General features: G+C 38.6%; 1 protein-coding gene across 1 annotated transcript in view; it reads right to left on the bottom strand.

Moving 5' to 3' along the window:
* Window positions 1-13,413, bottom strand: part of DUSP16 (dual specificity phosphatase 16) — a 90,329-nt gene that overhangs the window by 75,210 nt on the left and 1,706 nt on the right. Inside the window, exon 3 of the mRNA XM_040488896.1 lies at window positions 6,836-6,964. The gene's annotated coding sequence lies outside the window, so the exon portion shown is untranslated. The remainder of the gene's footprint in view (window positions 1-6,835; window positions 6,965-13,413) is intronic.

Raw genomic sequence — 13,413 nt, 5'->3', positions numbered from 1 at the left:
AAGCAAATATGCAGTGTGAACAGTATTAACAAATAAGAACAAATGCCCAACAAGCAAAAGGGGATGTTCTACCAGGTTTTTAACAATAGAGTTTAAAATGCCTCCTGTTGGGGGCGCCTGGGTGGCTCAGTCCATTAAGTAGCTGACTTCAGCTCAAGTCATGATCTAGAGGTCTGTGAGTTTGAGGCCCATGTCAGGCTCTATCTATGCTGACAGCTTAGAGCCTGGAGTCTGCTTCAGATTCTGTGTCTCCCTCTCTCTCTCAAAAATAAACATTAAAAAAAATGTTAAATAAATAAATAAAAATTAAAAAATAAAAATAAAGATAAAATGCCTCCTGTTGGGACAAAGGGCAATTTCTCAGAACACTGTACCCAGGGTGTTTTGATTATAGACTACACACATGTATATACATATTCCTCTATTAAAATAAAAATATTTAGTTTTCATTTTCAGCAGAAACTTGAGGCAGTAGTAGTGTAAGTAACTGCCCAAAAGTCAAAACCCCATTTTAACTTTAACCTTCTGTGCCATCAAGATCTTTTTTAATTTTTTTTTTTTTTTTTTTACTGTTTATTAAAGCAGGGCTTGAACCCACGGACCGTGAGATACACAGCCTGAGCCAAAGTCGGACATTCGAGTCAGACTGAACCACCCAGGTGCCCTGCCATCAAGATCTTTATTACAGATCCTACGCAGCTATCAAGATGAATAGGAAACACCATACGTTCTTGTATCTTCTCTCTAATCCTGTTCACTTTTTTGATTGAAAAAAGATAATAAATGTGGAGTGGTCAAGACAGGGAAAAAAAGGAGACAGGAATTTTAGAACTGGAGATTATATCTGCAATTATCTAATACAATATTCTTATGTCACACTAAGACTGAGACCTAACGGTGTTTAAATTAGCTCTAGAACTAACGGATATAGGTCTGTATAACCTTCCACTAAAACAAGAAAATAGATATGGCCTTATTTGAGGAGGAACACTCAAAACACTCTCTAGACTAAAAGAAAGTTGTTTTAGCAAGTTACTTAGTATCCTTTGGGCTTTCCTTTCTGCATATTTGTGACAGACACAAAGCTACCCAACAGACATTGCTTCCCTTCTAACTTGCTAACAGAATCCCAGTTCTTCCTGGGCAGCATGCAATGTGTCAAAGCCTAGGAAATGATACATGATGCACACTACCCCAACCATGCCATTTCCCTTAGCCATACACAGTTCCCCAGCCTCTCCTAGAACTAGGGGCAGTCTTGTAAAACAGTTCAAGGCATAGGAGACTTCAGAGAAAATAGGATGGATGCCTCCGGGAAAGACTGTGTTCTCTGTCAGGCAAGCACAGGAGGGATTGCTTGCTTGGTTCCCTTTCTTTCCTGCCTTGAAAAGGGATGTGATGTCTAAAGTGAGGCAGCCATTTTGTTACCTGGTGGCAATAATGAACATGCAAAAAGACGGCAGAGTCAAAGACCAGAGCAAAGCTGGGGCCTTGAGCACACTGCAGAGCAGCTAAACCAACAGAGACCACCTACCTCTGAACTTCTCTGAACTGTGCAATAATAAACGGCTTATGGTTTAAACCTCTGCTAGTGGCTTTCCGTTAACTACAGCTGAAAGCAGTCCTGAATTTTTTAAAAAATTTTCTCTAACATGCTATGATCTTCCTGCCCAAACTCACTCCCTTTACAATATACTCTGCTTATGCTACATGCAACTAAGAGAGGACAGGATTATATTTCTCCTGCATAGTAAATAAAGACCAATTTAATTACAGTACCTCAAGTATATGCATGTCTCTATTAAAATGTCATCAGTAGGGAATAGGGGAAAAAAACACAATTTAGAATCATGTTTGTTCTTGATTATTGACTAAGATCCTTCCTTCCGCCATCTCAAATCCTTTTTGGAAATAAGTACCACATATATAACAAACTGATAAAGGAGATCTATTGGAACTAAACTCTTCGGTCTCCTGTTAGTAAAAAATAAAGTATTCAAATTTCCCTCTTGAATTTTCAGTTCCAAACCTGCCCCGGCCACTATTTTCATATACTGATGCCATAACCAAAGCTTAGAGACTTACCAGCATTGCACCAAACTCGTGGCATTGTTATTTTCTCCTACTGTAATTAAATACATGGGTTATAATAATTAAATCTAGATGTTGGTAAGACATAAAAAATTGCAGACTATCCAGTGCAATTATTTAAAATAGTTATTTTAACTGTATTTTGATAGAACTCTCTCAAATATACGTTCAGCTCCAAGACTCCTGTTGCACCCATCTCTGTACTTCTTCCAGTGTCCGGAACACGGGAGAACCCAGTTCACCCCCAGTCCTCTCTGCTCTCCAGTGCTTATCTCTCCACTTCCGTCCACAGCCCAGTTCTGCCTACAGCTATTCCCATGATCGGCAATGGCTATGCCACTCACTCTTCTTTCAGAATTTCTTTCTAACCTCATTTGTCTTCTGTCATCCCTCAGCTTCCTCAGGAAAGAAAGGTCAACAGCCTCCCTAGTTGGAAGAACAAATACTGTGATGAGCACCCATCCTCTTAATTATGATACTGTCTCTTCTCTGCTCCCCCCACCCCAAAAAATGACCAAGTACTCCTGAGTTCGAGCCCAGACATAAATGAGTATGAACGTATATCTATAGATGTAAGTATATATGGGCTAATAGCTTTTCTAGTTAACAAAAAGAAAAACAGGAGAACAAATGCTCATTTTTTGTTAAGTTGTAGAATGCTTTTACCGACTCCTCCCTTCCGTCTACCCTTTACCAACCACTTTCTGATGTTCTATGACCTTCCACCCATTATGGTCTCTGGGTCACATGGCTCATCCCACACAATAGCATACTCCCTTCTTCCTGACAAATTAATCAGTCAAGACGGAAACATTACTTAATTGCTATAGATGTCTATGTTAGACTCCTCTAAAAATATGATAGGACATGGTGCTAGTTTATATCAGCATTTTTTAAATTAATTTTTTTTCCAACGTTTATTTATTTTTGGGACAGAGAGAGACAGAGCATGAACGGGGGAGGGGCAGAGAGAGAGGGAGACACAGAATCGGAAACAGGCTCCAGGCTCTGAGCCATCAGCCCAGAGCCTGACGCGGGGCTCGAACTCACAGACCGCGAGATCGTGACCTGGCTGAAGTCGGACGCTTAACCGACTGCGCCACCCAGGCGCCCCTAAATTAATTAATTTTTAAGAGACATCAAATATGAGTAGGGGAGGGGCACAGATGGAGAGAATCCCAAACAAACTCCACACTGTCAGCACAGAGTCCCACGTGGGGCTCAATCTCATGAACCATGAGATCATGAACCAAAATCAAGAGTTGGACACTTAACCGAGTCACCCAGGCGCCCCTATATCAGCATTTTAAAAGGGTGATCCAGAGACTCTTGGGTGGGAGGCCCTTGGGACCCTTCTGGGGGATCCACAATGGCAAAATAATTTTTAGTAATACAAAGATGTAATCTGCCTTTTTTGCTCTCATTCTCTCATAAGTGTACAACAGTGAATCCAGAGGATATGTGGAGTGTGATGATAATGTATCATGCTGCCAACTAACAGATTATGTTTTTTTAATTTTCTAAGGTAGAAAGTTTAAGGCATAAATATGTACGTTTTCAGAAATTAACTGAGTGTGTTCTTAGTACTTTTATGCTCTCAGCAATAGCAATTTCTGCTAATATCTGCTATCATCTCCACAACTTCATTATCACCCAATGAATTCATCTCGTGTTTAAAGAAATTAAATGTTTTAGTCATTGACACGATGAGCTCTTTAAAACCAAAAGATTTTTCATGTTAGAAATAAAAAAAACTGGGCCGCCTGGGTGGCTCAGTCAGTTAAGCATCTGACTTTGGCTCAGGTCACGATCTCACAGTTCGTGGGTTCGAGCCCACAGTTGGGCTCTGTGCTGACAGCTCAGAGTCTGGAGACTGCTTCAGATTCTGCGTCTCCCTCTCTCTCTGTCCTTCACCTGCTCATGATCTATGTCTCTCAAAAATAAACATAAAAAAATGTTTTAAGAAATAAAAAGACCACCGAAGCATTATACAAAGTAAATAACCATATTGCACTGGTTGGTATGGTTAACACTGCTGAATGTTGGATGAAAAATTAGTAAAAGAAATCACAGCAATGCCACTTAAAAAAATGATGCAGTATCTCATCAAATTAAAGATTTTGTTGCAAACATGAATTACAAGTTAATATCTTGCCTTAAGGACGGTACTTAGGCTTTATCAGTGGACAGATCCGTAGATGTGGGTGGACTTACTGTTTTGTTTTCACTTTCTAGTATCCATGCCAACTAATCATCGAAGAAGGTCTTCTTTCATGTGAATGGTTGGCAACGAACATAAATGCTGTTGAGTTACTCCAAGTATTAAATAATGTTTTGAGTCTCATGATTTATCTTGAAAAAACCATGTTGATATCTGCTGTAATGGTACAAAAGCAAAGGTGGGCAAAACTGCTGGTGCTTTAGCATAAATCAAGGCAGAAGTACAGAGCTATACTAGTAATAATTATATCCTTCACTACATCAATCATTTTTTTAAAAAGTCGGTTTCACTTCACAATGTCCTTGCCAAAACAGTCAGAGTTATTATTTTTGTTGCATCTGACTCCTGAGAACTTGGTCTTTTTAATATTGTGTGACGAAATGGTAAGTATACAAGAAACACTTCTGCTGCATACCTACTACAACAGCTGCCTTAAGGAAAAGCATTTATGCAATTGTTTGAGTTGGGAGCTAAACCATGATTTTTTCATAGAATACCATTTTTGCTTAAAAGAATGAGTGGCAGACAATGGCTAATCAGACTGAGGTATGTGGCAGGTATTTTCTCTAACATGAATAAAGCCTGACACTTCAAGGAAAAAACTGACACTATCTGTTGACAATGATAAAATTTGAGCTTTCAAGATAAAATAAGAATTTTTGAAAACCTGAACTTGACAGCAAAATCTTGACCACTTCCTAATACTGAAAGACTTTTTTGATGAGAATAATGGATATATAAAAGAATGTGATTTAGGGACGCCTGGGTGTCTCAGTCGGTTGAGCATCCGACTTCAGCTCAGGTCATGATCTCACACTCCGTGCGTTCGAGCCCCGTGTCGGGCTCTGTGCTGACAGCTCAGAGCCTGGAGCCCGCTTCAGATTCTGTGTCTCCCCCTCTCTCTGCCCCTCCCCGATCATGCTCTGTCTCTGTGTCAAAAATAAATAAAAACATTAAAAAAAAAAAAAAAGAATGTGATTTGTTAAATACTGTGTAATCAAATATGTCAACATCTGAAAGATCTGCATAACTCAGTAAACCATTATTTTTCAAATCACCAACACATGATGTTTCAAAATCACATACAGGTCAAAGATCCATCCAAAGTTCAAGGACAGACCAACAAAATTTTAATGTTACAGAGTATAAAAAATTCACTGATATGGTTTCATATTCAATATTGCAACTAACTTTTAAGAATCTACTACTTGTTGGGACACCTGGGTGGCTCAGTTGGTTAAGCGTCTGACTCTTGATTTCAGCTCAGGTCATGATATCACGGTTCTTCAGTTCAAGCCCCGCATTGGGCTCCAAGCTGACTGTGGAGCTTGCTTGGGATTCTCTCTCTCCCTGCCCCCAAGAAGCAAGAGAGAGAGAAAGAGAGAGAGAGAAAGAGAGAGAGAGAGAGAGAGAAAGAGAGAGAGAAAAAGAGAGAGAGAGAAAGAGAGAGAGAAAGAGAGAGAAAGAGAGAGAGAAAGAGAGAACTAGAGGACAGAGAGAGAGAAAGAAAGAAAAAGAGGAAGAGAAAGAGAAAAAAGGAGAGAGAAGAGGGAGAGAATGAATAAAAGACAGAATGTACAACTTGTTGAGTTTTGATGTGACAAAGGATATCCACAATTACATGAAAAGATATTAAAATAGTCCACCCTTTTTTCAACTATATATCTGTATATTGAGGGTTTTCCTCATATAATTCAAACCGAACACTGTACTGCAACAGATTGGATCTAAAAGCAGTTATGGAAATCCAACTATTAAACAACACAGTAGGGGCACCTGGGTGGCTCAACTGGTTGGGCATCAACTTTGGCTTAGGTCACGGTCTCATGGGTTCGTGAGTTCAGGCCCCGTGTCCGGCTCTATGCTGGCAGCTCAGAGCCTGGAGCCTGTTTTAGATTCTGTGTCTCTCTCTCTGCCCCTCCCCTGCTCATGCTCTGTCTCTCTCAAAAATAAATAAACATTAAAAAAAAGATCTTTTAATAAAAATTAAAAAAATAAACAACACAGTAAAGCAAGTGTAAAAATGTAAATGTCATACTTCTCACTATACTTTTTGTTTTGGAAGATCTTTTTCATTAACCTTTAATAAGTTTGTCATTTTTAATTTTTTGTTAACATTTACTTATTTTTGAGAGACAGAGCATGAGTAGCAGAGGGACAGAGAAAGAGGAAGACACAGATTCCAAAGCAGGCTCCAGGCTCTGAGCTGTCAGCAGAGAGCCTGATGCGCAGCTCGAACAACCGAACCATGAGATCATGGCCCGAAGTCAGACGCTTAACCAACTGAGCCACCCAGGAGCCCCTAATGAGTTTGTTATTTTTAAATGAGTAAACATTTTAAACATTTCTTGATTTAAAATATGTTGAATATTGATACGGTCCACATGCACAAAAGATCTTTGTGGTCCTCAATAATTTTTAAGACGTACAAGATGTCCTGACACCACAACGTTTGAAAACCACTGGTTTATAACACCACAAAAAAGAACACTTACAAGAATGTGTATATAAAAAAAGAAGCACCTGAAAATGAATCAGAAGATCTCGGCTCCAGGGCTAGCACCACTTCTTACTTGTTTGGGGATCTGGATAAATTACTTAGTCTAAGGTCTTAGCTTCCTCATCTGTAAAATGGATAACTCGTATCTTGTTCTGAGGATAAAAGACAAAATACGTCAAAGCAATTTATAAACTACAAGTATATCATTACAAGGTCTCAAAGTTAAGAGTTTTAAAACACTTCTAAAAGGCAAATTTCTACAAAATTCTTCTTCTAAAAATTCATTACTAAAAGAACTTATAGAAAATGCAAAATGGAGATAATCAAAAATTAGTTCAAATGTCCAACCACATAACTTTACTGTATTAAATTACTTCCTTTACAGTTATAATTGGCAAAATATGTTTTAGCTATTATGGGCATTTCCAAATATACATAAAAATACAGAAAACAGTAACAAACCCCAATATACCCATCACCTAGCTTAAAAATTATCAAAAACTTGCCAATATTGTTTTACTTATTTCCCATTTGTGTGTGTTTGTGCCTGTCCTGAAGTTTTTAAAAAACGTGTATTAGACATCATTTAATTTTGCCTATAAAAACTTCCATATGTACCTCTAACAGATGAGACTTTTTAAACATAACCACAATACTATTAACATGGATAAAAACTTTATGGTTATAATTCTTAAATATCATCTAATACACACTCCATGTTCTAATTTCCTGATTGTCTCAAAACAAACAAACAGAACAGTGTTTTTAGTTGGTTCATATCAAAAGATCAGTTACCAGTTCATTTTCAAAAGAACCCTAGATTTTTAGCTAAAGCTAGGAAGGAAAAGAAAATAATACCATGCTTTATATACCACGTACAGTTTACAAAACAAAGTCAAGAACTATCTTCCTGAGGAATATGCCTCTCCCCCAACCAAACAACAAACAAAAATAACAAAAGAAACCCATGATAAGATAGGCCAGACTGGCAACACTTCAGTGTTCTGAGAAGTGACCAGAAGAGGACACAGCTTAGCAACTCAGGAAAAGAAGGAGTTGATAGGTGACAACCCCCACACCCCCACCCCTACTGCTTTGGACAAGGTGAGGTGAGGTCAGCCGGCATCAGGCAAGCTGGAGGTGAGGTCAGGGTCAAGGTTCTAGAGTGAGTAGACTCCTCAAACAAGTCAGGTGCCCAAGGCTATAAGGCAACCCCCTGCAGGTTTCAACTCAAAGCTCAAAAAACAATGCTCTAAGCTAGAGGCATAATGATCAAAAATACCAGTTCTGAGAATTTATTCAATAAATATTTATCCAAAGACGACTCTACTAGGCACTATTTAGGACAGGAGCTGCAATACAAACAGTAAGTAGCATATACCTCTCTACACATGCCTATCCTCATGAATTTTAAGGGGAAGAATGGAAACGGTTTAGTAGTAATTACCTTGCCATTTACCATCACAATTTACAGTGCATCTTCTTTCTGTAAACTGCAGTCTGCCACTCCTCACCCAGTCACTAAGACAAATCTGAGTTCTGCTGTCCTCATACACACCACACACCCCTGGCATTTAGAGCTACAATTCTTCCCTAAATATTTAGTTTAGAAGGAAATCAAGGGAATGCTAAAGAATTTCCCACCTCCTCTGAAAACTTTTCTTTTCCACAGGCTCATCCCAAGTACGTCAGAATGTACTGTAGAAGCACACGTAATATATGCTTAATATAAATCTTTTATCTTAATTTCAGCTATATATATATATACATATATATATATATCTTTTTCAGTTTAAAACTACAGAAATGATGGAGAAAACGAAGGAACAAATTTCTTAAGGAAGGCTTGAGAAGTACTTCATAAATGTGTCCAAAATCATGAAATAGTCACTAAAAAAATTTCAGTGACACTATAAAGAACATCTTCTCAACAACAAAAGAAAACCCAAAGGTCAGATAACTACAATGAGTCCACACTTCTCCATTTAGGAACTGACTTTTCACTCCAAGTTTCTACTATTTGTAGAAAAACAGTATAAAGCTCCTAAGCTTAAGACCGTATTTCCAGCAAGACCCCTAACTCCCTTACAAACACTGAAGAAGACGTAATTACGGACACAGAATACAACGCAGCCCAAAATAGCCACTGGAATCTTGGACTGTGTGGACAAGACCTGCAGAGGTGTCACCCTTTACCCTATTTCTCTTATCCGATCATTAAGATGAACAGTTTACTTCTACTGTCTGTACATCTTGGTTTTCATATGTTCTCGAGAAGGTACCGTCAAAACAACCTGTCCTTGGAATTTAGCTTCGCTTTACAGCACGATGGCTACAGGAATATTGCTTCTGACGGAGAATCTAAGCATTCAGCCCAATATGTACATCATTACCCTAGGTAAGCTGTAAACAATCATACTAACATCACTGCAAAAGCAGGAGGTTCTTGGCAAATGGTAGCAAAAGAATCGTAGGTAAATTGTTAATGAGTTAAAAACTCAAAGCCTGCATGCTTCAATCTAAAAAATGTTACGTAGGTTTCTTTTTAAAAAAATGGTTAAAGATAATGTGTAGACTTTTACACAAATTGGTTTGGACTGCAAATAAATACTAAAAAGTTGTATCATCAACATTCATCAGGATATCACACACAAATTGTTTTACTTACACAAAACAGGTTATTCACAGAATAAGTGGGACTGTAACTAGCCCTCTATAATTTCCTTGACCCTGCCCGTTATTATCTTCATTGGACATCAAAATTTGTCATCAGATTTTCCATGTAATGTTTACTTATTTACTGTCCCTCACTCTTCTCCCACTAGAATGTAAGGCCCCATAAGGACAAAAACTTTTCTTATTTTCCACTGTATGCCCAGTTCCTAGAACAGCGTCTAGCACATAGTAGAGGCTACAAATAAATTTGATGAAGAGATGGATGAATGACCTCCCCCACTTCCTTTCCTCCATACACATGTTAACCATCCTTTAAGGCCAAGGTCAAATTCTATTATCCCTATGAAGATTATCTTCCCATTACCTCCCCCAATGCCCCAATCTCTTTCTCTCTTACACCAAGAATTTGGCACTTCCCAGCTGTCTGATAACTGTGTATCATTTCATATGTACGTAATTCCTTTACAAATTCTTATAATCCTCCTCCCCTTATTAAGGGCATGGATCCATGTCTCCAGCTTTTGGTATCCACCTCAGTATATGTAAACAGTATATCATAAATATTTTGATTGATTTAGATCTGTAGTTAATCTAGAAATCAATTTAGTCAATAGTTCCAACTTTTTATAACCTATCTCTCCCTTTCTAATAACTTAATTGAAACTGCAGTGGGTCTCCATTTTAAATTTATATTTGGCAATTTCAAGTTCTAAATTCTCATTTAATTAGGACTTATGCTCATAATTTACTTTACCCATCCCTTCCCCCAAGATTAATTTTTTTATGTAATGAAACTCATGACTTTCTGGTGATACCTATAATGAGGTATCTCATCCCAATTAAGGAAGTGAAGTTTCATTACCTCCTTCTTGTTGCCTTGGTATTGAAGAGTTTTTTCCTTTATGCCTTTCTTCTTTCATGCCAAGATGTATCTCATCTCCTTCTTTACCGATCATACCCCTAGCAAGCTTTTATTATTTCTTTGTACCTGTTCTTAGTAATGTGCCTTAAATCCTTCTTTTTGAGTCACTTCTGTTTCCTCCAGTCATTTATTTGATTAAATTTCAAACTCCCTTTCTCAGTGTTTGAGAATGGCCTCCTCTTAAAGCCAGCCAACCTTTATGAACTTCATCCCTTTACATAGCCAACCCTTGATCATCTGGACTAATGGAATGTATAAAAACAGGAGATTATTCACAACACAAGAAAATCAAAAAAAAATTGACATCTGGCTTTAGAATAGATCATATGTGGCTTTGGGCAAGACTTACTTTCTTAATTACATTTTTGCTTAAGACAATATTAGTAATATTTTCTTTTATGATGGTGGATATGTGTCTTCGTTTTAAATTTTGGTGCAATTTTTAAAAAGCCAATCAAGCATCCACTGTGGTTTTTCCTATGAAGCCTTTTAACTAGTTTTTCCAATCTGTTGAAGTCTATCATAAAATCTGGTTTCTGTTTCCCCTGATTTATTTCCTCCCTTTTCTTGGGATTCTGATCCAAATCAACTTACTCTATATTAATTTACTTCTTCAATTTAAAGTAGTGTTTCCTTGAGAATGCAAAACATTTTATTTATTTATTTTTTTTTTTAATTTTTTTTTCAACATTTATTTATTTTTGGGACAGAGAGAGACAGAGCATTAACAGGGGAGGGGCAGAGAGAGAGGGAGACACAGAATCGGAAACAGGCTCTGAGCCATCAGCCCAGAGCCCGACGCGGGGCTCGAACTCACGGACCGCGAGATCATGACCTGGCTGAAGTCGGACGCCCAACCGACTGCGCCACCCAGGCGCCCCGAGAATGCAAAACATTTTAAAGATACGTTCAGTGAAATTTTTAATCAGTAACACAGGATAGAAAATTCCACTTTTTTTTTTTCTTTTTTTGATAATCTGGGAAAAGTCAGGTTTCTAGGATAAACTCCATGGTAATTCTAGCAAATTATATTTAGAATATTGTGACTGGTTGAAAATAGGAAAACATTAATACTGGACAGCTATGTAAATCAGTTTCATCAATATATAATCCCATATACCAAAACCTCTATGGAATCAAATTCCGGATACAAGCATTTATAGAAAACAGCATCAACCCTGGCCCTTCTGACCCCAGCCTAAACTCTGCACCTATCTCAGACCTGATCTCAGCATCACTTCTACAAATAGTTTTAAAACGTGTAAGAAAAAGGAAAAGAACTGGGTTAACAGGACCTTCCCTCTGCCCCCTTTACAGTTACTGCCATTACGTTTTTGGCCACAGAAACCCCTAATCCTCAATTTTTCATGACTATTTTTACTTTATAGCTATCCAATTATTTTACATGTGAATGTAGGGTTACAGTGCTTGAACCGACTTTCCTTCATACACTATTCATATTACCAGAATTAATAAACCATTTTTAATTTTCCCCCACGTGGAACTTTGATAAGTATAATCTTACCCAAAACAACTCTTTGGGCTGGTGTTACTTAGTTCAAGTTTTCACATAGGATGTTCAGTGTTAACCACCGCCCCCCCCCTTTTTTTTTTAACAGCAACCTTCCACAACAGTCTTCAAACTCAGTGAATTCTACAACTTTGTTTTAAAAAACAAAAACCAAAAAAATTTTCACGGTCTCTCGTCACATTCTGATGAAAATACCTACCCAAAGCCACAAATTCCTAGTTTTTCAATTTATTTCTCCAGCTTGCTGTCATCACCAAATACAGAACTCCAAAAATCTCAATTAACTACGGCCTCCCAAGCTGTGTGTCCACCAATATACAGGATTCTCAAGGAAAGGTAAATAATTAAAAATTAACTGGTAAGAATTCTTTTCTTCCTTTAAAAATTTACCTTAACTTTAAAAAGCGCTCTTCTTCATGGAATTTGAAATCGTATACATCCTGAGGAAACAGTTGTCACCTTAAGTGCACTCTCAATCCGCCCCACAAAATGGGTGGCATAAAGAGGCATTTTTCTGACAGCCTACGTTCCCCAAATAGTAGTTAGAAGGTCTTTCATGGATGGTAAGTTTCTCACACACGTACATACACACACCGGAAAGAAAGAAAAGAAACATACCTGGTCATTTTCTAAACAGGTTTGATAGGTTTGGTTCACTTGTAAGAGCAGAGTATTTACCTATAATCTTTTAAAGCAGAAGTGGCAGCCAGAGCACTGGGTAAATAAAAACTTCAGAGAGTTTTAAAAACCCTGCATCTTAACTCACTTCCCCTCGGTTCAAGGGGACGGCACACCAAACCCCACAGCAAATGGGATTATGCAACAGGTTTTTCCTCTCCACTTTATTCATCGCAGGCTGGTGAGAGGTGTGCTTTCTCCAAAAAATCTGAAAACACCCAGGGCTTTAGGATCTTGGCAGCTGGCATTTAATCAACTCCTTTAGGATTTTGCAGTATCCATTCATTTTCAGATCTACTCGTATTTTCTCAATTACCGGGTTTTTGTTGGTTTGTTCTAGGAAATTAACCCATTATCTGAAAACTTCAGTTTTGCATAAATATTTTTCTCCCTGGTGTTTTATTACCTGAAGCCATACATGATAAACAGACCCTCGGTTGCCCCCTTGGGCTTTCTTATTTCTCACGTTTTACGGCTAGTGTAAATAAAGAAGTCACGGGCGCGCCCCCAACACCGTGACTGGGGCCCCAGCGTGAAAACCGAGTTTTTGGTTGGTCGGTTTGGTTGGAGAACGCAGCACCGTCACCACCCAGGTGGCCTCGCTGCTTACACCAAAGGCGAATTTGGGATAATGGGAACAGTCAGGCCGGGGCCCCACTTGGCAGGCGTGTTGTGTAACAGTCGCGCCTGGAAGTGAGCAGCTTCGCCCGCGAAGGTACCGCGTCCCGCGGCGGCGGCTCCTCGCGGCGGGATCCGGCGACCGGGCCCGCTCGCCCCGGCGCGGCCGCGGGGCG

This window comes from Herpailurus yagouaroundi, unplaced genomic scaffold (assembly GCF_014898765.1).
Source record: "Herpailurus yagouaroundi ecotype Mexico unplaced genomic scaffold, PumYag 166, whole genome shotgun sequence".
NCBI classification, from domain to species: Eukaryota; Metazoa; Chordata; class Mammalia; order Carnivora; family Felidae; genus Herpailurus; species Herpailurus yagouaroundi.
Note: the sequence above shows the minus strand (reverse complement) of the source record. Positions and strands in the feature narration are given on the sequence as shown.